Here is a 25,467-nt window from a genome sequence, read left to right as displayed (position 1 = left end):
TTACCGGCTAATAGTTATTAACTGCATTCAATAGCTAAAGCAAACAGGTTAAAGTTTTAGATAAATTAGAATTCATCGGTATAATAAATATTATATAATTAATATTTTTATAAATTAATATACACTAAATTAGAATACACCAATAAATTATGTCAAAATTAATAACCATGTATTTTATAAATAAATTATTAAAATAAGTCTAATAAATTTAATGAGTAATTTTCTTCTAAAAATAATTTTGTAACACAATAAATTAGAGAAAAATGATATATTTTCACATTAAAAAAGAAATTAAGATAAAAAAAATAGTTAAATAATTACATTTAAACAATTATTCAAAACAAATTAAATAAGTATAAATATAATAAGATATATGCATTTTGTAGTTTTATTAGAAATTATAAGTAAATTGACTTATATTCACCCTTTTTTACAAAAAATTAAAATAATTTTAATATAATAATTTAATAGATGTATCATTTATATATATTACAAGAAAATGTATTTTTCCTTATATAAAATTTTTAAATGAAATTTCATGTACTAATTATTATTTTAATTAAATTATACCTTTATATATATATATATATATATATATATATATTATTTTAAAGGAAAAGGCAAATTAAACATATTTTAAAAGGGATAAATTATTTACGTTACTGTGTAACAAAAGTTTTCAAACTTTCCAGATGCTTTATTTTCTTTAAAATGTTCTTATTGTATCGCTGTGTTACACCATTATTATGGTCCGAGGAAGCTAAATCCTACCTCCATGCTACTGGCTAACACAGTCTGCAGAGGAACATCAGATGGGTAGTCTTGCGGAAGTCTGTTGATTGTTTCTCTGAGCTGATCCTCTTGCTCGCGAAGATTTGATGGTGGAAGATCATAGACATCAGAGAACAAGTCTCCTAGTGGAGGTTTCTCTGTTTTTTCTGCTACTTGAATCGCTTGCAATAGCTGCAGGAACATTTTATTTTTTTAATTTAGAAGAAAAGATTTGATAAAAGTTCGGATTTCAGATGATGTTTATATAATGACGTTTTGCTGGACTTTCACCTGCTTCCTGATGCTGCTTGTGAGCTCTGATTCCTCTTTGTCACTCCACCAGTCATTTCTTTCAACCCATTTTCTAAATCTATTTACAGGGTTTCGTGCCAATTTCCAGTATTCAATTTCATCTGCGGGCCGATACTTGGTGGAATCATCAGATGTGGAGTGGTGTCCTACTCTATATGTGAGGGCCTGAAAGTGGGAAATACTGATTATTAAACTTAGTAGGGTTTCATACTGCCAAATAAGTCAGGAGTTTCAGGAAGTTCAATCTCACCTCAACTAATATAGGCCTTTTTTCACTTACAGCAATTTCACGAGCTGCACGAATCGTTCTATAAACAGCAAGAGCATCATTTCCATCTAACCGGATGCTTTGGATTCCATAAGCTTGACCCTTAACAACAATGCCATCACCTGCCAAACATAGACCTGTGTTATTAATATCAGAAAATACGCTGCATGCCCATTTATTTTTGGGTGAGAAGAAACTTGATCTTGGTTTTCAATTTGGAAAAGAAAGGATGAATCAGACGAGGGATCAAAATTGTACTTCGAAATTGCTCTGATATATGGGTACTTATGGCCCAGCCATTGTTGCGACAGATAAAAATGACAGGGACTTCCATTACTGCTGCAAAGTCCAGAGCAGCATGAAAATCTCCCTCGAACATTAGTTTCCAATCAGAAATAGGATGTGAAAAACTCAAAAATTTACTGGGAGAAGACAATGGAGAGATTATGGTGCCATGACCTCACTGGTACCATCATCCCCAATTTATGTGACTACACAAGTGTCTTTTTTATCCATTTTAAGAGAATAAGCAGCACCCACAGCTTAGGGAGTTGAGTACTGAGAAGAATAAATGGCAATGAGAAGTTGAGTAGTGAGATGCAAATGGTAATGCAGATATAAAAAGGTTTTATTACATACGCTATAGGCGAGGAAACAGTGAAGGAATTGAGTTTTTTAGACCCATAATGTGTCACACCTTACCTCTCTGTAAGGCATAATATGATCTCGTAGTATACCTAATGAATTAACGAATTTCGCCTACAAATAATCTATTAAATATACTCTAAGGGATTTTAAACTAATTTCTATTCATTTTTAAAGTGTAGGATAATGATGAACAATTAATAAAAGCCTTTAATTAAGGTTTATGTCACAGGATAAAATTTTGACTTATTTTGAATTTTGAAAATTTTACAGAAATTTCGGCAAAATACCCGCTATAAATTGAGAAAACAGTTTTTTAAAAACATGTTAAAACACTTCAAATATGTATATAATACCCATAACTCCATTTATGGTCAACACAATCCAAGTCAATCAACACAAATTCAAGCAATTTTAATAATATTTCATTCGATTCAACTTAAATATAAAACTTTGCAATTCCAGAAAAGAAAACAAAATATTAATATTACAAGTTTGATTGTACAACTACTCAACTAGTTCTATAGATACATATGAACAATAATTTACATCAAAAGAAATTTACAAGGGTATACAATATTATACCCGTAAAAGATCCAAAAATAGATTTCCTTTGTAGCTATAGTAGCTCACTCTATTGCTTTATCCTTCTCCTTATCTGCGACAGCAAGAAAAAGCCATTGCTGAGTAATTTACTTTGTGGTGCACAACAATAATTTCTAAAATCATCAAAAATATAATCATTTATTGATAATAGGAATTTAAAAATTTTCACAATCACAGTTCACAAAGTTGATATCAAGATTTTTAATAACAATTTATCAAAATAAATTGTAAACAATGGTGTTGCCAATTAATACAAAATTTAGGTCATGACACAAAATTTCACGATCAATGCTGTGTTGTACACCATGACAAAGTAATCTACAACCTCAATAACCGAAATTAATGAGGGAGGTGGCTAGCTAACTATATGAGTACTCATTCGATCTCAACCTCAACTGGCAACCCAGAGATAGAAGAATATTATCAATCTCAACTCCATAGACGAAGGAGGAACATAATAATATTGCCATGTCAAGTGTGATTTCAAAGTCCAATTCAAAACCAAATCATTCAAATATTTCATACAATTCACAAATCATATTTCATTCCAAATTTTTCATTTACAAAGTAGGCAATACACTATTTTTTAAATAAGATTTTCAAAGCCATAATAATCAAAATTATTCACAACATTTATTTCAAAAATTGTCAAGTAGAAATAAAGAATTTTAAGTTTGTTGTGCACAAACCTCTTATGTTGCTTTGACTTAGTCCACTTTTCCTCCTTCCTTGGAGGGCTCCTTTCCAACTGAAACATATAATTTAAAGTGTTTCAATATCCATCCAATTCATTTCTACTAATTAATCCAACCATTAAATTTTGCATACTTAATTTTACTTATAAGTTCTCCTAAGGGTTGAGTTCTTTGTATTTGATACTATTGTGGTTACTATTTATATTACTATTCATGAAAATTTTTGACTTTTTCATAATTAATTGGTATACCATTTCTAAACACATGGTCATAACACATTTTGGATCACAAATTTTTTGGCATTGATTGCCAATTACAATTCAAGGCCTATTAGATGAAATTCCAAAATTTCAAATTTGGTCACTTAGGATTACTATTCCATTGGACTAAACTACAGTGGAAATTTGTCTAAACTTTCTTCATCAAAGTTGTTCCTTAATGTGTCTAGTTTAATTCACTTTTTGAATCACTCCATTTAGAGTTTTGTAGCTCAAGTTATGGCATTTTTACCATAACTAGCCGGATTGGTCATTTTCAGATTTTCTGGGCAAGTTTTTGGTTCTGACAGTTTTGGTGACCTAACTTTGGTTAGCAATTTAACTAGATTATGGTTCGAATTCGGGTTTCTGTTCTTCATGAAAGTTGTTCTACTATGTCTAAGCTTTTCAATGGTTTAAAAATCAAATCATTTGGACCTCTCTACACAAAGTTATGACCATTTGAACATGTACTGTTCAATTGGTCAATTCTGCCCAAAATCAGGGCACCAATTCTGGATTCAACCTAATTTTAGACTAAGTTATGATCAGTTTTTAGGCAAGGTTTCTTCATAAAAAATGTAGCATTATGACTCTAATTTCATCTTCAATTAGCCTCACACCAATTAGAGCAACACAATTCAATTTATGGCTTGTTAATCTAGCTGGACTCATTAGTCCAGAATTCCACAATTCCATATCCACAACTCAACTCAATTCCAATTATCAATTCACAATTCAAAATACCCTAAATGACCAAAATTGAGCATCATACACATTAATTGGTCAATAATTTTCAAAATTCCCAATTTCCATAAACCTTAATTTGCCATCTTACTAATCCATACAATTTCATGAAATTTCTCTTCACTAAACAATATACCACTTCATCTAAGTCCCAATTCACATCCAATTAAATTAAAACACATTAAAACCCTAGTAAAACATGGCTAGCCGAAATTTCATCTCTCCTCACATGCATGATTTTCATGTTTCTTTACATAATTTCATCAATTTCCACTTATATCCATGCATATACACTTAGTTAAGTAGAGAGAGAACTCACCTCAAAGATGCTCTTCTCAACTTCTATTCTTTCACTTTTCTCCCAAATTTCTTGATTCAATTCTTTTCTTCTAGGGTCAATTAGGAGTTTTCTATGGTTTATGGTTCGGGTTTATGATAAGAAATCAAGCTTTGGAAGCTTGAATTGGCTTATTAATGGAGAAATTTAGAGAGATATTTTGAGAGAGAGTGTGTAACGCCCTTACCTTAGGTAGTCTATACATTCTACTGTTCCGACGACTAATGTCTGTTCGGAGAGCCAAAATGTCTGAAACTATAGTCAAACTAGAGTGAGGAGGCATAAATTGACTGAATAAAGACCAAGAAAAATTCAGAAAAAATAAAAGAAATGAATTAAAAATAAGCTAAACGAGCCGGGGTCACAGTGATGGGTGACCTCACCGAAAAGCTACTATAAAGACAGTTAGCAACCCTAAACCTGTGGAGAATCCTGTGAAATAATTCCTGGGACTCCGATGAAGAGTTATTGAGGGTTCAATGACAATAAATTGTTCAGAAAACACAAAGAGAATTAAAACAATTGGTACAGATAATTTTAGCACATTAAGCTAAACGAATGACATTTTGGTCATTTCACTTTCAGAGATAATTTTTAACCAACTTGTTCAATTAAGTAAGTGAATAATATGACATAAAATATAAATAAAATATTTCTAAAAAAATTTAATGGAAAAAGAGAAAAAGAAAAGAAATGAAAGAAAAGAAAAGAAAAGAAATAAGATATATATATATATATATATATATATATATATATATATATATATATATATATATATATATATATAATATGTCATAATGACATCAATTAAAAAGCTTGCCTAATGGGAATTTAACAAACACATTAAGAGATAAGAAAAGGATTTAAATGAGACAAAATTCATAAAAAAAAGAGTCATCTTCCTCATGTTTTCTCTCCATGGCCGACTTCCCTCTTCTCCCATGCTCTCTTCATATTTTTATTTTCTACCTTGATTTTCCCTAAGTTTTCTCCCATAAAACCCTAACTTATCTTCACCAAAACTTTTCCTTACATCTTGGAGAAGCTAATTGTAGCAAAAAGAAAAGAAAGGATTGAAGTTTTGTTGGCTTAAAATTAAGCTACAAAGAGGTTAGTGCACTATAAGCCTTTCCTCCTTTCTTTTATAGTTAGTAACACTCAAACTAAGTCGAATTTTTATGAAATTGAAAAGAAAACCTTGGATACATAGGACTTTAAATTTCGGCAGCTATGGGTTAATTGGAGTTTGATGCTTTTTGTGGATGTAAACTAGTTTAGTGATGTTGTTTAATGAGTTATTATGTATTGAAAGTTGTATGGATTGAGTATGGTTGACCTAATTATTTGAGGATTTTGTGAACTTGTTTGAAATTGACCTAATTGAGATTGATTGATGATATTTAGAAGTGCTATGAATGACAAATTGTAGTTTGGGAGTGTAGAAAGAGATGATTCTCATATATTTCAATTAATCTGTACATGGGTATTTATATACAATTGATTCCTATAATTGTGTTATACTAATTAGGAAGAAATCCTAAATAAGAAATCCTAAATAAGAAATCCTAAATACAGAATATACACAGAAATAATATAATGATTGACTTTCCATAACACTCCCCCTCAAGTTGGAGCATAGATGTTAATCATGCCCAGCTTGTTACAAATGTAGTCAATCCTAGCTCCATTCAGAGCTTTTGTGAAAATATCTCCTAACTGCTCTCCAGTTTTGATATGTCCTGTTGAGATGATCTGTTGTTGAATCTTTTCACGAACAAAGTGACAATCAATCTCAATATGTTTGGTCCGCTCATGAAATACCGGATTAGAAGCAATATGGAGAGCAGCTTGATTATCACACCACAATTTTGCAGGCAGGGGGGTCTTAAAACCTGTCTCATCTAGTAATTGAAATATCCACATTACCTCACATACTGATTGTGCCATGGCTCAGATTCGGATTCAAGACTAGATCGAGAAACTACACTCGCTTCTTGCTTTTCCAAGACACCAAATTTCCTCCAACAAAAACGCAATATCCAAAGAGTTGACCTCCTATCAACTTTAGATCCATGATCGGCATCTGAAAAACATTCTACATTTATATGCCCATGATTACCATATAACAAACCTCTTCCCGGAGCTCCTTCAAATAGCACAAGATTTGTCCCAAGGCTTCCCAATGAGCAACAGCTTGGGGAAGACATAAACCGACTTACCACACTAACGGCATAAGCAATGTCGGACGAGTGACATGAAGGTAGTTCAATTTTCCTACCAATCTCCTGTATCTCTCGGATCTTCAAACAACTCACTATCCCCGCTATGATTTGTAAATTTGGAGTCATTGGTGCACTACAAAGCTTAGCACCTAATTTTTCTGTCTCTGTCAATAGATCAAGGACATATTTTCTTTGATACAAGAAAATACCCTTCTTACTTCTCATAACTTCAATACCCAAAAAATACTTTAATAATCCCAAGTCTTTGGTCTGAAACTGGGTTTGGAGGAAGGTTTTAAGAGATGAAATACTGCAGAGTCACTCCCGGTGATGATAATGTCATCCACATAGACTACTGGAGAATTAGACCAGCCTCAGTTGCTTATAAAATCGAGTGATCACACTTACTCTTTTGCATACCAAATTCTGATCGCTTCACTGAATCTCCCAAACCAGGCCTTAGGAATTTGTTTCAAGCCATAAAGACACTTCCGAAGCCTACAAACTTTACCCAACACCACATGAGCAACAAACCCATGTGGTTGCTCCATATACACCTCCTCATGAAGATCACAATGAAGGAAGGCATTCTTGATATCCAATTGGTGCAGGGCCAATCATATGTAGTGCTAAAGAGATAAACAAGCGAATGTAAGTAAGTTTAGCTACAGGAGAAAAAGTATCGAGTAATCAACCCCATATGTCCGAGCATATCCTTTGCTACAAGGCGTGCTTTTAATCTAGCCACGTAACCATCAGATTTACCTTTCATCAGAATACCCATTTGCAACCAATAGCTTTCTTACCGGTGGGCAAAGGCAACAGCTTCCCATGTACCATTAGCATCTAAAGCCTCCATTTCCTCTTTCATAGCAAAGACACCACCAGGATGAGACAAAGGCCTCACCAGATTAGGGATGGGAATAGAGTCTAAAGAAGTAACAAAACACCGAGAACAAGAAGACAATTGATTATAAGAAACAAAAGAAGAGATAGGGTAAGTACATGAACGCGTTTACCTTTACGAAGAGCAATGGGTAAGTCTAGATCGAATCATGATCGATGAAGTGCAGGATCTCCCAACGAAGTAGCCGGTGGAGGATCCGAGTCGGGAATCTCCAATCTCTTGGAATAAACATGAACAACGGAGGCCGAGTAGGTCTAGAGACGGAAGAAATAGGTGTGAGAGAGGACTAGACATTGGTTGACAAGATATATTAAGATATCATCTTCCTCCCCCTGACTCTCATATACAGATGATTGAGAAAAAAATGGAGTGGACTCAAAAAATGTGACATCTGCAGAAACAAGATAACGATTAAGAGTAGGAGAGAAACAACGGTACCCTTTTTGGATCCGGGAGTACCCAAGGAAGACACATTTGAGAGACTTTGGATCCAATTTAGTAACTCTTGGACGAACATCACGTACAAAACAAGTACAACCAAAAATACAGGTTCAACGGAAACAAAGATTTTGTAGGGAACAAAGCGATAAGGAATATCCCCATTAAGGATGTAAGAAGGCATACGATTGATCAAAAAATATGCCGTAGAAACTGCATCCGTCCAAAAGTGTTTAGGAACTTTCATCTGAAAAAGAAGAGCACGAGTTACCTCAAGAAGATGCCGATTTTTTCTTTCGGCCACGCCATTTTGGGATGGGGTATCCACACAGGAAGACTGATGAAGAATGCCATTTTGTGTCATATAAGACTGAAATTGTGCTGAAAAATATTCTTTAGCATTGTCACTTCTTAATATGCGCATAGAAATATTAAATTGAGTTTTGATTTCATTACAAAAGGCACAAAAGATAGAAAACAACTCAGAACGATTCTTCATTAAATATAACCAGGTAACACGAGTAATCATCAACAAAAGTAACAAAATAACGAAATCCAGCTTTAGAAGTAAGAACAAGGACCCCAAACATCGAATGAACTAACTCAAAAGGGGATGAAGTCCGTTTATTGACTCTAGACACGTAAGGCAAACGATGATGTTTTGCAACCGACACGACTCACATTCTAGTAATCGATAAAGTAAATCGAGGACACAACTTCTTCATGGTAGACAAAGAAGGATGACCCAATCTACAATGAGCTTCAAGAGGTGTTAAGGTACTGGAGCAAACAAGCGATCGCGGTACATGATTTTCCAGAATGTAGAGACCACCTGACTCACGTCCTCTACCAATAATCTGCTTCGTCGTAAGATCCTGAAACAAACACTGATCAGAAAAAAAAGAAATAGAACAATTTAAGGTACGAGTAAGTTTACTAACAGAAAGTAGATTAAAAGAGAAATTTGGTAGACACAAAACAGATGACAAAGAAATTGACGAAGTCGGATTCGCAGTTCCAGAACCCATGACACAAGAAGTAGAACCATCAGCTAAAGTAACAGTAGAGGAAGTGGGATTAGACTGAAAAGTAGATAGAAGACTAGAATTACCTGTCATGTGATCTGTTGCACCAGAATCAATAACCCATTTGGATGAGGAAGACACAAGGCATGTAGTGGATTTACTCGACTTGATCGCAGATGATAGGGGAACCGGTAGGCTTTAGAGATGCACGATCTCGGGAAAACTGCAAAATCCTCTGCGGATACCAAAACAGCTTTCTCAGAGGAAGATATCAGAGAATCCTCACGCCATATTTGCCATCCGTGATCGCTGATTTTCTTCCGAAGTTGCGGACAATTATATTTTGTATGGCTGTGCTCATGACAATAATAACAAATGACTCCTCTTGAGTCTGATTAGAACTAGCCTCTCCATTACGATTACATTGCTGTAATTCCTCCTCTACTTCCTCTTCTATTACCTGTTGTCCATTTGGATTACGGCTAATAAGAGCACTCTTGTGAAGATTGGGTACTCTGCACGAAGGACCCGTGTGAATGTTTCATGCAAAGAGGAAATCTCGAATCTGGAAAGAATCGAGATTTAGCGATCTCATACTCAAGGAAGGCACGCAAGAAAACTCATAACCAGCTTGCTCCGTTGGGCTCTTGAACTTTCACATCGTAACTAAAAGGCAACAATACATTAAGTTCCTCATATACCGTTTAAAATCCATAAAATAAGCCGTGAGAGACTTATTCTCTTTCACGGTAGAATGCCTTACAAACATCATAAATATGGGAGATATTCCCTTTACGAATCTGAGAAAATCTAAGTAATCCATCAATTCCTTAACAAATTCACAGTGATTAATTAAACTAATTACCTCACTGTGAATCGAGTTCCGAAGCTGCAAAAACAACCGAGCATCCTCCCTTAGCCAAGTTTGTTGTGTATCATCAGTAGGTGGATCTTTAGTAAGGTGATCATCCTTATCAATGCTACGCAAATAGACCCTAACAGTCTTACTCCACTCCAGATAATTCGAACCATTAAGTTTGTGTTCCGTGATTTTAGTCATCATCGGAATCACATCAGAAATAACATTCTTATTGTCTGCCATTTGTTGAGACAAAGAAAACTAACCGAAACGCTAATCCAAAGTGCTGACAGCAACAAAATAATCCAAAATCACAAATCAAGCAAATACCGAAATAGGATTTGAGAGCCAAACCTCAGAAGTCCTTTAATGGTGTACTGGATCAGGTAACAGTACACAGTGGTGGAATGAGGGGATTGAGGCGACGCTGGCAATGTTGATCGGAGACGAAACGGCCGGTCGACGGCCAAGGTCTCTCCTGAGCTGGTGGTGAGAACAAATAATCACCCTAGATAGATGACCTGCTCTGATACCATGTAGAAAGAGATGATTCTCATATATTTCAATTAATCTGTACATGGGTATTTATATACAATTGATTCCTATAATTGTGTTATACTAATTAGGAAGAAATCCTAAATAAGAAATCCTAAATAGGAATACAGAATACAGAATATACACAGAAATAATATAATGATTGACTTTCCATAACAGGGAGTAAGGAGGAATGAATATAGGGAGTGCATGTTCTTTGCAGGAAATTCGGACCTATGAGTCCAGTATTTTGTTTGAGCTATAACTGAAATTGTATGACTCCAATTGGTATGAGGCCAATTGAAGGTGAAATTATACTCAAAATACCCCATTTTTCATGAAGAAATCTTGCCCAAATTCTGTCCATAAATTGACCAATTTACTGTCCCAATCTGGATATCCATACACTGAACCCTGAAAAAAATGACCAAATAAACATTAGTCATAACTCCCTCTAAACAGGTCTAAATGACCTGAATTTTATACCATTGGAAAGCTTAGACATAGGACTACAACTCTCATTAAAAACACCAAGCACAGAAATGCCTCTAACCAAATGAAATTGCTGGCCCAAGTGAGGTCACCAAACTGACCAGAATCCATTCTGCCTAGAATTTTCTGGACATAAGCCTACCTGACCAGTTTTAGCAAAATGGCCATAACTTGGTCTATAAAATCCCAAATCTAATGAATCCAGTGGCAAAATTTCCACAAGACATAGATCTACAACATTGATGATTTGACCAAAACCTAGAAACCAAGGAAACTAGGTCAATTTACTAGGTTAAGTCAGTATATGAATTCTGAAAATTACCTAAGTGACCATTTGACCCCAGAACACTCATTTAGTCATATCTACAACTAGAAAACTTCAATTAGGATGAGCCATACTGATCTGGAACCCTAAGAAATAGGGCTCTAACTTTGTTTTAGACATGGTCCTCAATTTATGAACATAAGAACCCTAAAATGGAGGTCAAAGCTACTGACTTGAACCTGGACCCTGAATACACAGGGTACCTGAGTCCAGGCCAGTGATTTGGCCATAACTAATTCTATAAAATTTGAAAAATTGTAATTAAAATTTCTGAGTGACCATAAGACATAGGGTAATAACTTTTATGAAGAACATTAGGCCTAAAAATGATTGTAACATGTCCAATTAATTAGACCAAGACAGACTCTAGAATCTATCTAATTCTAGACCCAGAAAGATACAGTGAACCAGTTATGGTTATTTGACCATAACTTGAGTTTTAAAACTTTAAATGATATTATTCAAAAAGAAAAATAAAGACAAGACATAGAGGGACAACTTCCATGAAGGAAGTATCGCCAAACAGTGGCCACATCTTGGCCAATTGGTTAGATGAATTGAAAACACTAAATCTGGACCTTGAGAAAGGTCCATAAAATAACTGAGTATATGAGATGAAATGAATTAGAATAAATTGTTAAACATAAAAATAACATGAATTAATGAAATTATAAATACTTAATAATATTAGTTTGCCCAAAGTACACCTTGACTCATTTATATAGCTTGAATCAATTGGTATATAAATTAGAGACTACGGATTGCAGTACTGCCCACAGAGATAATCATTGACAGACAACATATGTCTAAGATAATTGTTCTACTAGCTTTATGCTTGCCTGATAGCCATATTGTCAATTTTCATTATTATTGGCTTATGCCTACCCGCTGGCCTTGTGCCTGACATGACTGTTGTATATTGGGTAGACATACGGATGTCTAACTAGTATACTCCTGTGTATCCAGTTTTTATAGTCTATCATAGGTTATTTAGGCACAGTTATGAGAAATAAAATTTTAAATTCAAACAAGTACACGAGAGAACCATTAATATAAATTATATAAGACTTAATATAAATTACATGAATAAAAAGATCCTGATTAATTTAATTGCTTCCAAAGTTTGATAAACAAGTAAAAAAAAGAGTGTAAATTCATATAATTTTATGTTACTTTATAAGGTTATACTTAAAATAATTATTTTAAATTGTTTAGTTATTTTTCCTTGTTTATGCACCACTAAGTGTTATGCTTAGCGCGTTGGTTTTTCCATCACGTAGGTACAGGAGACCCACAGCAGCAGCAGTAGTGCCTAGACATGACTTGAGCAAATCTACTACAATGTAGATTCTCACCTCATCAGTCATTTTGGTAGGGCTCATGTATAGTTAGATTTTCCATTTTGTTATTGTATATAAGTAAACACTGTAAATCATTTTGGATTGTATATAAATTGTAAATAATTGTGTATAAAGTTTTTATGAATGAAATGAAATAGGTTTTCTATAAAAAAAAAAAATTATGAGCAATGGTATGATATGATGTATGAAAAATTGCTATGAGATGATGTATGAACTGGATATAAATTGTTTTTAACAGGTAAATAAAAAAACTCGTAACGGACTAATAAAACAGAGTAGACTCTGTCTGGATTCCCATAAAAATGAAAAAATAAAAAAAAAATTACATATAAGATAATATAATTAAATAGATAATTAAATTAACATTGTACACGACAAAATAGTACAAGGTGCTCCGGCAACGAATGTAGCACGCCTTACTCAACTACATTGTAGACGGGTGAGGGGTGTTACAGAGTGGGGCGGCCAAACAAGAGGAAGAAGACCCAATTTTCTTTTCTTTTAATGTTTTTCTTTTTATTATATCATTATCCCCAAATTTTTAAAATTTAAAAATTATAAATTTTTATTGTGTCATTGATGATGTCATAAAGCATTTAATTTGAATTTTTCTTTTCCTTTTTCCTTTCTTCAATTCACCTCTTCACTTTTTATTTTATTTTATTTTTCATAATTTTAATTTTCTACATTTTAATGGACATTTAGGCCAAGAGTCACCTCTAAGGGTAAATTGATCAAATTGCCCCTTATCGGTCTGATCAATTTTTCTAATAGCATTGAGTTACTTCCTAAACTTTGATTCAATTATTTGAGCTTGTTCTCTATTATTTTCTGTGGTTTTCATAATACCATTAGCTTTGTAATTATCCTTAGGCCTGGGGTGTCCTAGGGTTCCATACGAAATTAGGACAGCAACTGAGCTCGCAGTCACTTCTCAGTTCGGTCACCCATCGCTGGGACCTCGGCTCATTTAACTAATTATGCTTTATTTTTCTTATTCCCATTTTACCTTCATATAATTTCTATTAATTTTTATATATAGCTTTTCTAGGTGACATAAATATGGTTCTACACATCCTGATTGTCCGGACGGACACTAGTCACCAGAACAGTAGAATGTATATATACAATTCTCCCCCCCCCCCCTCCCCCCTTAAATAAATTTTGTCTCGAAATTTTACCTGATTTTAATCTCTGAATAGCTGTGGGTGCTGTCTCCTTATATCCTCCTTACGCTCCCAAGTAGCCTCCTGGCCTGAATGATGGTTCCACATCACCTTAACCAGTGGTATCTGCTTGTTCCTCAGCTGTTTCACCTCATATGCCAGAATCTCTATAGGCTCTTCCTCATAAGTGAGGTCTGGATTCACCTTAATTTCTTCTACTGGTAGAACATGAGATAGGTCGGATCTATACCTCCTCAACATAGAAATATGAAAGACATTTTGTATCCTTTCTAACTCTGGAAGTAGTGCCAGTCTATATGCCAGAGGACCCACTCTTTCCAGAACCTCATACGGCCCAATAAAGCGAGGACTCAATTTCCCCTTTCTGCCAAATCTCATAATTTTCTTCTAAGGAGAAACCTTGAGGAATACCTTGTCACCCTCTGCATACTCAATATCTCTTCTTTTTAGAACAATATATGACTTTTAACGGTCTGATGCAGTCTTGAGTATATCTCTGATGAGCTTAATCTTTTCCTCTATCTGTTGAACAATTTCTAGGCCAATAAATTTTCTTTCACCCACTTCATCCCAACACAAAGGAGTTATGCACTTCTTGCCATACAAAGCTTCATATGGAGGCATCCCAATGCTTGATTGATAGCTATTATTATAAGAAAATTTAATCAAAGGTAAGTGTGTATCTCAACTACCTTCAAACTCAATCACATAAGCCCGTAGCATTTCCTCCAAATTTTGAATTACCCTTTCAGACTAGCTGTCTGTCTGTGGATGAAATGCAGTGCTAAAGTTCAATCTAGTTCCTAGGGCTTTTTGCAGACTACCCCATAATTTAGAAGTGAACCTTGGATATCTGTTTGACACAATCGATACTGGCACTCCATGGAGTTTCATTATCTCATCAATGTATAGTTTAGCCAATCTGTCCAAGCTATAATCCATTCTCACTGGCAGAAAGTGAGCAGACTTGGTTAATCTGTCCACAATGACCCATATTGCATCATGATTCTTCTGTATTCTAGCAAGTCCCATCACAAAGTCCATCATGGTCTATTCCTATTTCTACTCAGGAATTGGCAATGGCTATAGCAAACCAGCTGGCACTTGGTGTTTAGCCTTTACTTGCTGACAAGTTAGGCATTTGGATACATACTCAGCTATACCTTTCTTCATACCCATCCACCAATAGTGCTCTTTTACCGTTCTATACATTTTAGTCTCACCATGGTGCATAATAAAAGGAGAGTCATATGCTTCCTTCATAATGATTTGCCTCAATTCCTCATCATTTGGAACGCACACTCTGCCTTGGTGTAACAATAAGCCATCATCATTCACTGAAAATCCAGTTTTCTTGCCATCCCGAGCTTCCTCCATCAATCTCACATACTTTTCATCATTCAATGCTGCCATTTTTATCTGATCAGTCAACATTGGCTTCACTTGCCAAGTAGCTATCATTTGTCCCTCATTATCTATCTCCAGATTAGCATGCAATGCCCTCAACTTGTGTACCATGGATAAAGGAGAAACCCTTAAACTAAACATAGTCTTATGACTTAAGGCATCAGCTACTACATTTGCTTTCCCTGGCTTATAATCTATTAAGCAATCGTAGTCTTTAATCAGTTCTAACCATCTCCTCTGCCTCAAATTCAGCTCTTTCTGTGTGCCCAAATACTTCAAGCTCTTATGATCTGTATAGATATAGCATTTCTCCTTATACAAATAGTGTCTTCAGATCTTCAGAGCAAATACAATGGCATCAAGCTCTAAGTGATGTGTAGAATAGTTTCTCTCATGGGTTTTCAGCTGACTAGATGTATAAGTAATGATATTTTGGTCTTGCATCAGTACACAGCCTAGCCTATTATGAAAAGCATCACTATAAATAGTATATTCTTTACCCGATGTAGGTAAAGTCAGGACTGAAGCTTCAGTCAAATATTTCTTCAACTCATCAAAGCTCTGCTGGCATTTTTTAGTCCCTTGAAATTTTACATCTTTCTGAAGCAGCTTGGTCAGTGAAGATGCTAACATAGAAAATCCCTTTACAAAATGACAATAGTAACTAGCTAAACCAAGAAAACTGTGAACTTCTGTAACATTTCTGGGTGGCTTTCAATTAAGGATAGCTTCTACCTTGCTAAGATCTACCTTAATGCCTTCAACTGATACAATGAGCCCCAAGAAAGAAAATTTCTGCAGCCAAAATTCACACTTTGACAACTTGACATACAGCTGTTTCTCCCTTAAGTCTATAGTACAATCCTCAAGTGTCTATCATGCTCCTCTGCATTCTTTGAATACACCAAGATGTCTTCAATAAACACCACAACAAACTAATCTAAATATGGTCTGAATATAGTGTTTATCAGGTCCTTAAAAGTAGTTGGAGTACTAATTAACCTGAATGGCATAACCAGAAACTCATAGTGGCCATATTGAGTTCTGAAAGTAGTTTTTGGAATACTCTACTCTTGCACTTTCAACTGATAATAGCCCAATCTTAAATCAATTTTGGAGAACACAGCTGCACCCTTCAACTGATCAAACAAGTCATCTATGCGAGGCAGCGGATATCTATTCATTATAGTCACCTTATTCAACTATCTATAATCGATACACAGACAGAGAGTACCATCTTTCTTCTTGACAAACATAACTAGTGCTCCCCAAGTTGACACACTAGGGCGAATGAAGCCCTTGTCAAGCAATTCTTACAACTGCACTTTCAACTTCTTCAACTCAGCAGGTGCTATTCTATAAGGTGTAATGGAGATTGGGTCCACACCAGGTATAACCTCTATTTCAAACTGCACTTCTCTTTCCGGAGGTAACCCTGATAATTATTCAAGAAACACATTTAGGAAGTCATATACTGTAGGAATATCCCTCAATGTTGGACTCCCTACTTGGTGTCTATCACGTGGGCCAGATATACTTCACACCCCTTCCGGATCATTTTTCTAGCAAGTGCAGCTGAAATGAGATTTGATGGTAATAACTGTCTCTCCCCATATATTACCACATCACCATACTGAGAGAGACCAAAAGTAACTGTTTTTAGTCTATAGTCAATCATAGCATGATGCCTGGCTAACCAATCCATGCCCAAGATGATGTCATAATCTCTGAAGGGCATTTCAATCAAACCAGATAGGAAAATATGTCCTTGGATCACCAAAGGACAATCCTTATACATTCTGTTGACCCTAACTTCTTGTCCTAATGGGCTAGTCACTAACACTTCAAAATCCATTTTCACATAAGGAACTACAATAGAATAAGTAATGCTAGCACTAACATAGAAGTGAGTAGACCCGAGATCAAATAGCACAAGTACATCTTGTTCAAAGATAGAGAATGTACCAGCTACAATATCAGATACCTCTGCCTCCTCTCTCTACTGCATAGTGTGCACTCTGGCTGGTGCACCACTTGGCTCTGGCTAATTTACTGTACTCTGACTACTAGGTGTACTATCCCTATCTCTGCCTCTACCTCTGTCAACTGAGAGTGAACTTCTGGGAGTAAAAACTTGGGCTGATCCCTCTGAAATAGTAGGTGGTCCATAATGGCGTGCACTTGTATAATCCTTGGCAAAATGACTATTGCCGCCACAATTATAACATGCCCCTATGGCTTTGTAGCATATCCCACCATGCACCTTTCCACATGTTTCACAGGTGCGGATTGACAATGTCCCCTTGGATGTCTGTTGGGTAGACCTAGATGGCCTCTGTCCTGAGGATCTACCTTTACCAGACTTGCGAGATCTGGATCCTTCAAAATTTTTCCTCTTTCCTGATTCACTATCAGAAGCTTGACTAGTAGCCTTTCCACCCTTCTCCTTTTCCTGTGATCCCTTTTTTAGTGCCCCTTCCATTTCAATTCTCTCCAGCTCCAACGCTTGTGAAATCAGCTCTGAAAAGTTCTGATGTCTGAACTCCATAACTTGCATTCTCAAACTAGGCCTTAACCCCACCTCAAAGCGTTTACATCTGTCTCTAGCAGTGGTAAGTAGGCTTTCAACATAGTGGCTCAACTTGGAGAAATCCCTCTCATATTTTGCTATTGTTCTGTCCCCTTCCTTCAGACTCAGAAATTCTTGTTGTTTCATGTCGACATATGTATTAGAGACCCATTTCTGTCTGAACTCTCTCAGAAAATCTGACCATGTTAAGACTGGGGGCTCTACTAAACTATGTGAGATGGTCTTTCACTACTCATACGCATCCCCTTGTAGCAGAGAAACTAAGTATTTAAACTTTAGTTCTTCCATGCAGTGTAGCTTTTTAAATACCCTTTTTATTATTTCAATGCACTACTCTGCCTCTAATGGATCTACAGCACCCTTAAATTCAATAGCCCCAAATTTCATCAGCTTATCATACTGCCTGGCTGGAGGCTGTGGTTGCACTACTGGTGCTTGGGTTGGGGCTTGTATTGGCATGTTTCTAGCCATCTATTGGAATAAGACAGCCATCTGCTGAGCAAACTGAACAGGAAATTGCGGCATGGGTGGGGTTGATGTAGCTGACCCACTAACATTTTGAAAAGGTAAGACTTCCTCTTGTGCCTCAGCCTCAATTGATTGCTCAACTAAGCGATCTCCTTCTTCTATTTCAGTTTACAAAAATTCTACTCCCTGGCAACCAACACAAGGAGAATTATACCCATTAGTTCATATTCATGATGTAAATGCATCATCTATATCAATTAAGGACACTTGAGCAGTTGTACTAATTAAAAAAATATTTCAATTCATAGTTCAAAACTCATTTCAAAACATTGCTCTGATACCACTAAAACATGTCACACCTTATCCCTCTGTAAGGCATAACATGATCCTGTAGTATACCTAATGAATTACCAAACTTCGCCTACCGATAATCCATAAAATATACTACAAGGGATTTTAAACCAATTTCTATTCATTTTTAAAGTGTAGAGTAATGATGAACAATTAATAAAAGCCTTTAATTAAGGTTATGTCATAGGATAAAATTTTGATTTATTTGGAATTTCAAAAATTTTACAGAAATTTCGGCAGAATGCCGACTATAAATTGAGAAAACAATTCTTCAAAACCTGTTAAAACACTTTCAATATGTATATAATACCCATAACTCCATTTATGGTCAACACAATCTGAGTCAATCAACACAAATTCAAGCAATTGTTATAGCATTTCATTCGATTCAACTTAAATATAAAACTTTGCAATTCCAGAAAAGAGAATAAAATATTAATATTACAAGTTTGATTATACAACTACTCAACTAGTTTTGTAGATACATATGAACAATAATTTACATCAAAAGAAATTTACAAGGGTATAAAATATTATACCCGTAAAAGATCCAAAAATAGATTTTCCCTGTAGCTATAGTAGCTCACTCTACTGCTTTATCCTTTTTCTTATCTGTGACGGCAAGAAAAAGCCATCGCTGAGTAATTTACTCAGTGGTGTACAACAATAATTTCAAAAATCATCAAAAATATAATCATTCATTGATAATAGGAATTTAAAAATTTTCACAATCATAGTTCACAAAGTTAATGTCAAGATTTTTAGTAACAATTTATCAAAATAAATTGTAAACAATGGTGTTGCCAATTAATACAAAACTTAGGTCATGACACAAAATTTCACGATCAATGCCGTGTTGTACATCATGACAAAGCAATCTATAACCTCACTAACCGAAATTAATGAGGGAGGTGGCTAACTAGCTATATGAGTACTCATCCGATCTCAACCTCAACTGACAAGCCAGAGAGGAAAGAATATAATCAATCTCAACTTCATAGATGGAGGAGGAACACAATAATATTGCCATGCCAAATATGATTTCAAAGTCAAATTCAAAACCAAATCATTCAAATATTTCATACAATTCACAAATCATATTTCATTTCAAATTTTTCATTTACAAAGTAGGCAACACACTATTTTTTAAATAAGATTTTCAAATCCATAACAATCAAAATTATTCACAACATTTATTTCAAGAATTGTCAAGTAGAAACAAAGAATTTTAAGTTTGTTGTGCACAAACCTCTTATGTTGCTTTGACTTAGTCCACTCTTCCTCCTTCCTTGGAGGGCATCTTTTCAACTGAAACACATAATTTAAAGTGTTTCAATATCCATCCAATTCATTTCTACTAATTAATCCAACCATTAAATTTTGCATACTTAATTTTACTTATAAGTTCTCCTAAGGGTTGAGTTCTTTGTATTTGATAATATTGTGGTTACATTCACATTACTATTCATGAAAATTTTTTACTTTTAAATAATTAATTGGTATACCATTTCGAAACACATAGTCATACCATATTTTAGATCACAAATTTATTGGTATTGATTGCCAATTACTATTCAAGGCCTATTAGATGAAATTCTAAAATTTCATATTTGATCATTTAGGTTTACTGTTCCATTGGACTAATCTGCAGTAGAAATTTGACTAAACTTTCTTCACCAAAGTTGTTCCTTAATATGTCTAGTTTAATTTTCTTTTCGAATCACTCCATTTAGAGTTTTGTGGCTCAAGTTATGGCATTTTTACCATAACTGGCCGGATTGGTTATTTTCAGATTTTCTGGACAAGTTTTTGGTTCTGGTAGTTTTGATGACCTAATTTTGGTTAGCAATTTCACTAGGTTATGGTCCAAATTTGGGTTTTTATTCTCCACGAAAGTTGTTCTACTATGTCTAAGCTTTCCAATGGTTTAAAAATCACGTCATTTGGACATTTTTACACAAAGTTATGACCATTTGAACATGTATTGTTCAATTGATCAATTCTGCCCAGAATCAGGGCACCAATTCCGGATTCAAATTAATTTTAGACCAACTTATAGTCAGTTTTTAGGCAAGGTTTCTCAATAAAAAAATATAGCATTATGACCATAATTTCATCTCCAATTGGCCTCACACCAATTGGAGCAACACAATTCAATTTATGGCTTGTTAACCTAGCTGGACTCATTAGCCCAGAATTCCACAATTCCATATCCATAACTCAACTCAATTCCAATCATCAATTCACAATTCAAAACACCCTAAATGACCAAAATTGAGCATCATACACATCAATTGGTCAATAATTTTCAAAATCCTCAATTTCCATAAACCTTAATTTGCCATCTTACTAATCCATGCAATTTCATAAAATTTCTCTTCACTAAACACATATACCACTTCATCTAAGTTCCAATTCACATCCAATTAAACTAAAACACATTAAAACCCTAGTAAACCATGGCTGGCCGAAATTTCATCTCTCCCCACATGCATGATTTTCATGTTTCTTTACATAATTTTATCAATTTCCACTTATATTCATGCATATACAATTGTTAAGTAGAGAGAGAACTCACCTCAAAGATGCTTTTCTCAACTTCTATTCTTTCACTTTTCTCCCAAATTTCTTGATTCAATTCTTCTCTTCTAGGGTCAATTATGAGTTTTCTATGATTTATGGTTAGGGTTTATGATAAGAAATTAAGCTTTGGAAGCTTGAATTGGCTTATTAATGGAGAAATTTAGAGAGAGATTTTGAGAGAGAGTGGGATGGCCAAACAAGAGGAAGAAGACCCAATTTTCTTTTCTTTTAATTATATCATTATCCCCAAATTTTTAAAATTTAAAAATTATAAATTTTTATTGCGGCATTGATGATGTCATAAAACATTTAATTTGAATTTTTCTTTTCCTTTTTCCTTTCTTCCATTCACCTCTTCACTTTTTATTTTATTTTTCATAATTTTAATTTCCTACATTTTAACGGACATTTAGGCCAAGAGTCAGCTCTAAGGATGAATTGACCAAATTACCCCTTATCGATCTGATCAATTTTTTTAATAGCATTAAGTTACTTCCTAAACTTTGATTCAATTATTTAAGCTTGTTCTCTATTCTTTTTTTTGTAGTTTTCATAATATCATTAGCTTCGCAATTATCCTTAGGCCTGGGTGTCCTAGTGTTCCACACGAAATTAGGGCAGTAACTAAACTCGCAGTCACTTATCAGTTCGGTCACCCATCACTGAGACCTCAACTCATTTAACTAATTATGCTTTGTTTTTCTTATTCTCATTTTACTTTCATATAATTTCTATTAGTTTTTATTTATAACTTTTCTAGGTGATATAAATATGATTCTACACATTTTGACTGTCCGAACGGATACTAATCACCGGAACAGTAGAATGTATAGACTACTTAGTATGGGGGTGTTACATAATGGATTGGCATCTGCCTGCGTTTTCCATAATCAGCCTTGTTTCCAAAGCACTGATTTGCAAATTCTTCAAGAGTGAAACCACGCCATAACAGAACTCCAGGCTCCCGATACTGAAATTTCATTAGATGACTCCGTTAAGCAACCCATGGTTTGGCCTAGAACTGGAATGCTAGTCCTAGCATATATATAAAAAAAGGGAAAAAAAATCACCATCAATGAGTTTTAGCTTAGTGGTATTAAAAGTCATCTTCAAAAACATCAAATTCGAGTTCAAATAGCCAATTGTACCAAAAAAAGAAAAAGAATCACCTGGGTCAGGACAACATCATCTGCGCCAAGTGCTGCTGCTGATGCTATATTTATTGCTTCTTCACCTGCAGATGCGAGATGGAAGGAAATTCTTCCTTGCCTCTATGCTTCATAGAATATGGTATCCATCCTTTGAAGGGTGACCATTTTAGCGTACATCTTTACTGCGAGATCCTTGTTTTCGTAAATAAAATTGAATACCTAGTGATTATTAATCAAGTTGAGACGATAAAACCAAATGCTAAGTGTTCAAAAATTCACCTATGGCCTGGAAATTGAATATATATATATATATATATATATATTTCAGAAAATGTCAAGGCTCAAGAATTCAACACACTTCAACTGTAGTTTTCGCCATATAGAATTAATATATGATTGTACAATTCTTGCAGACGATGGAGAGAGCTACCTGATCAAAATCGCTGCTTTCTATTAGTTCTCCATTGTCATCAAGTAGTCGATAACGGGGTAATCTCTTCTCATTTGATTGAGAAATGAATCTCATCTCAGAAAATAATGTAACCTTCCCTCCAGGATAATCCAAGGCCTGACAAAACGACAAAAAGATTATCATAACTGTGATCATTGGGCCGCAAAAGTTATATATTTCAAAATCCACGTAAATATATTATATATACAAGGTTAGAGTAGAGATGAGTTCTATCTCAAAGGTCAAGCCCATATCGGTCCCCCAAAACATGCAACCTGAACCCACCCATAACCGGTCAAGCTGAGGTCAATGTTATGTAGAAAAAGCTTTGCTTTAAAAATTTAAATTTAAGTAGGTTCTCTTATCCAATTTTTTGAACAAAATTATTTTTTAAATTTAAAATATTGTTATATGTTCTCAGTATAAAAGATCGAAAAAGAAAAAAAAATTTGAAATAATTAATAGGAAAATAAAAGGACAATGACTTGAAGGGCTGGTTAGAGTTACCTGACTCTTTTCAACACCACTAGAGTTCAACTGATGGAGTTGGCCTGCGGCTTTGGTGGATTTGAATCACTGAACCAATAAAGGGAAAGCTGATGAGTAGCGTGAAATTGCAGAATTCTCAACAACTGGGATTCTTGACGAAGAAGAAGAAATAGATTCGAAAGAATAATTGGTGGAAGAATCATGGTTGAGAATTCCCATGAAACCCAACTTTCTCTTTATATGGTACGTAATGGTTGTTGATCTTGTGAACCGAAATGCCACAGTAGAAAATAAGAAATTCAGGAGGAGGAGGAGGAGGAGGAGGAGGAGGAGGAGGCGGTGGTGATGGTGGTGGATGGTTGGAGTAACGAATTATGTGTATGTGATTTAGTGTTGTTGGTGTCCCACACGTAATTAGGCATCTTTTATTTAGAAGATAGAGCTAGAAAATCCCAAAGGAATTGGAGATTTGCATGGCTTGGCTTGGTTTGGCTTTGTTGGATGTGACACAGCAATTTTTTTTTTTTTCTCCAATCCTACATCGGACGAATCATTAATCCCCACTCTCATATTCGGATGAATTTGGACTTGGAGTAAATAAATTATTTGAATATTTTAAATGAAAATAAATTTAAATTTAATTTAAATTCTATTCATTTATAATAAATTCGAAAATGAAAAATTTAAAATAACTACTTTTAATTTATTATTTCAAATTTATCCCGCTATAATTACATATATCATTTTTACATGATATCACAATTTTTAAAAATTTTTATGAAAAGACTTATTAGTTAAATAAAAAATTTTTAAATTTATAAATTTTGAATTCTAATTAAGTAATTGAAATCTAAATTTCAAATTTAAATTCTAGAATGCAAACGCAACCTTAAGTAGGTATAGTTAAAGAACAATAGAAAAAGAAGTCGAGTGGGAATAGTGAAAGAACAATAAAAAAAGAAGTCAATGAATGCGAGATACTTAGTTCAGTGGTCGAATATTACTGATAGGCAATCAAATAGTTAAACAAAAATAGTTATCGACTATTTACTCATCAACTACTTTTTTCTATTAGCTCTATCTATAAATACAATTTTCTCCTATTTTCTCTCTCAGAAACATCATTATAAAAATTTTGAAAACTTGAAATAGTGCAAAGCACATCTGAAGTAAGTGTGTGTGTATATATATATATATATATATATTCTTTTATTTTTCAGTCTTTTACAAAATTTTTATGTCAGTAAAGATGAAATGATTTTATTTGATATTATTAAAATTCATTTTTCTTATTTTTAATTTATCACTCAAATTTTATTTTTTTAACATTTATTTTTTTATTTCTTTTTAAGTTATTAAATTACGTTTTTAATATTATTTTTTATTTATTTATTTTAATAATAAAATAAATTATAAAATATACTTTTATCAGTCATTTTATATATTAAAAGCAATAGCTAGATATAATTTATCAAACACTTAACATAAATAAGTTACAATCAACTATAAACTATCCGTTATCACTAATAGCGACAACTATAAGTTATCAGTTACATCTAACATTAAATGGCTTACAGCATTACAAGTACTAATATTAAATTCCAGTTATGACAAATTAATTATAATAATCATCACAAATTAATAAATGAAAATAAAAAATCATACACAAGATTATCCAAAAATCAAAGAGATCAAAATTAAGGCAATTTTTTATTATTTTTTTTTTTTAGAGCCAAATCAAAATTAAACTTCATAACTAAAGCAATCAAGCATTGAGGCGAATTTTGGCAAGGCATTCCAGCACCTAACAAAGAGCACAAGCACATAGAAGAAGAGAGCGAGATAACCAAGTTCAAAGGAGTCCAAGGCGAGCAGTTTGATTGAGAGAAGAAAAGAGGGAAGAAACAACAGAAGTACAGAACTAAAACCTTGTATTGAGGTGATACTGAAATTTCACTAATCAAAAGGTGTAAATTTCAAATCTTGAAC

At 34.1% G+C, this 25,467-nt stretch overlaps 1 pseudogene; it reads right to left on the bottom strand.

Annotated features, from left to right (window-relative positions):
- LOC110645422 (2-oxoisovalerate dehydrogenase subunit alpha 1, mitochondrial-like) lies at nt 1-23,105 on the bottom strand (annotated as a pseudogene).
- Nucleotides 23,106-25,467: the final 2,362 nt, after the last annotated feature.

The sequence above is a fragment of the Hevea brasiliensis genome, chromosome 12, assembly GCF_030052815.1.
Source record: "Hevea brasiliensis isolate MT/VB/25A 57/8 chromosome 12, ASM3005281v1, whole genome shotgun sequence".
Taxonomy (NCBI): Eukaryota; Viridiplantae; Streptophyta; class Magnoliopsida; order Malpighiales; family Euphorbiaceae; genus Hevea; species Hevea brasiliensis.
Note: the sequence above shows the minus strand (reverse complement) of the source record. Positions and strands in the feature narration are given on the sequence as shown.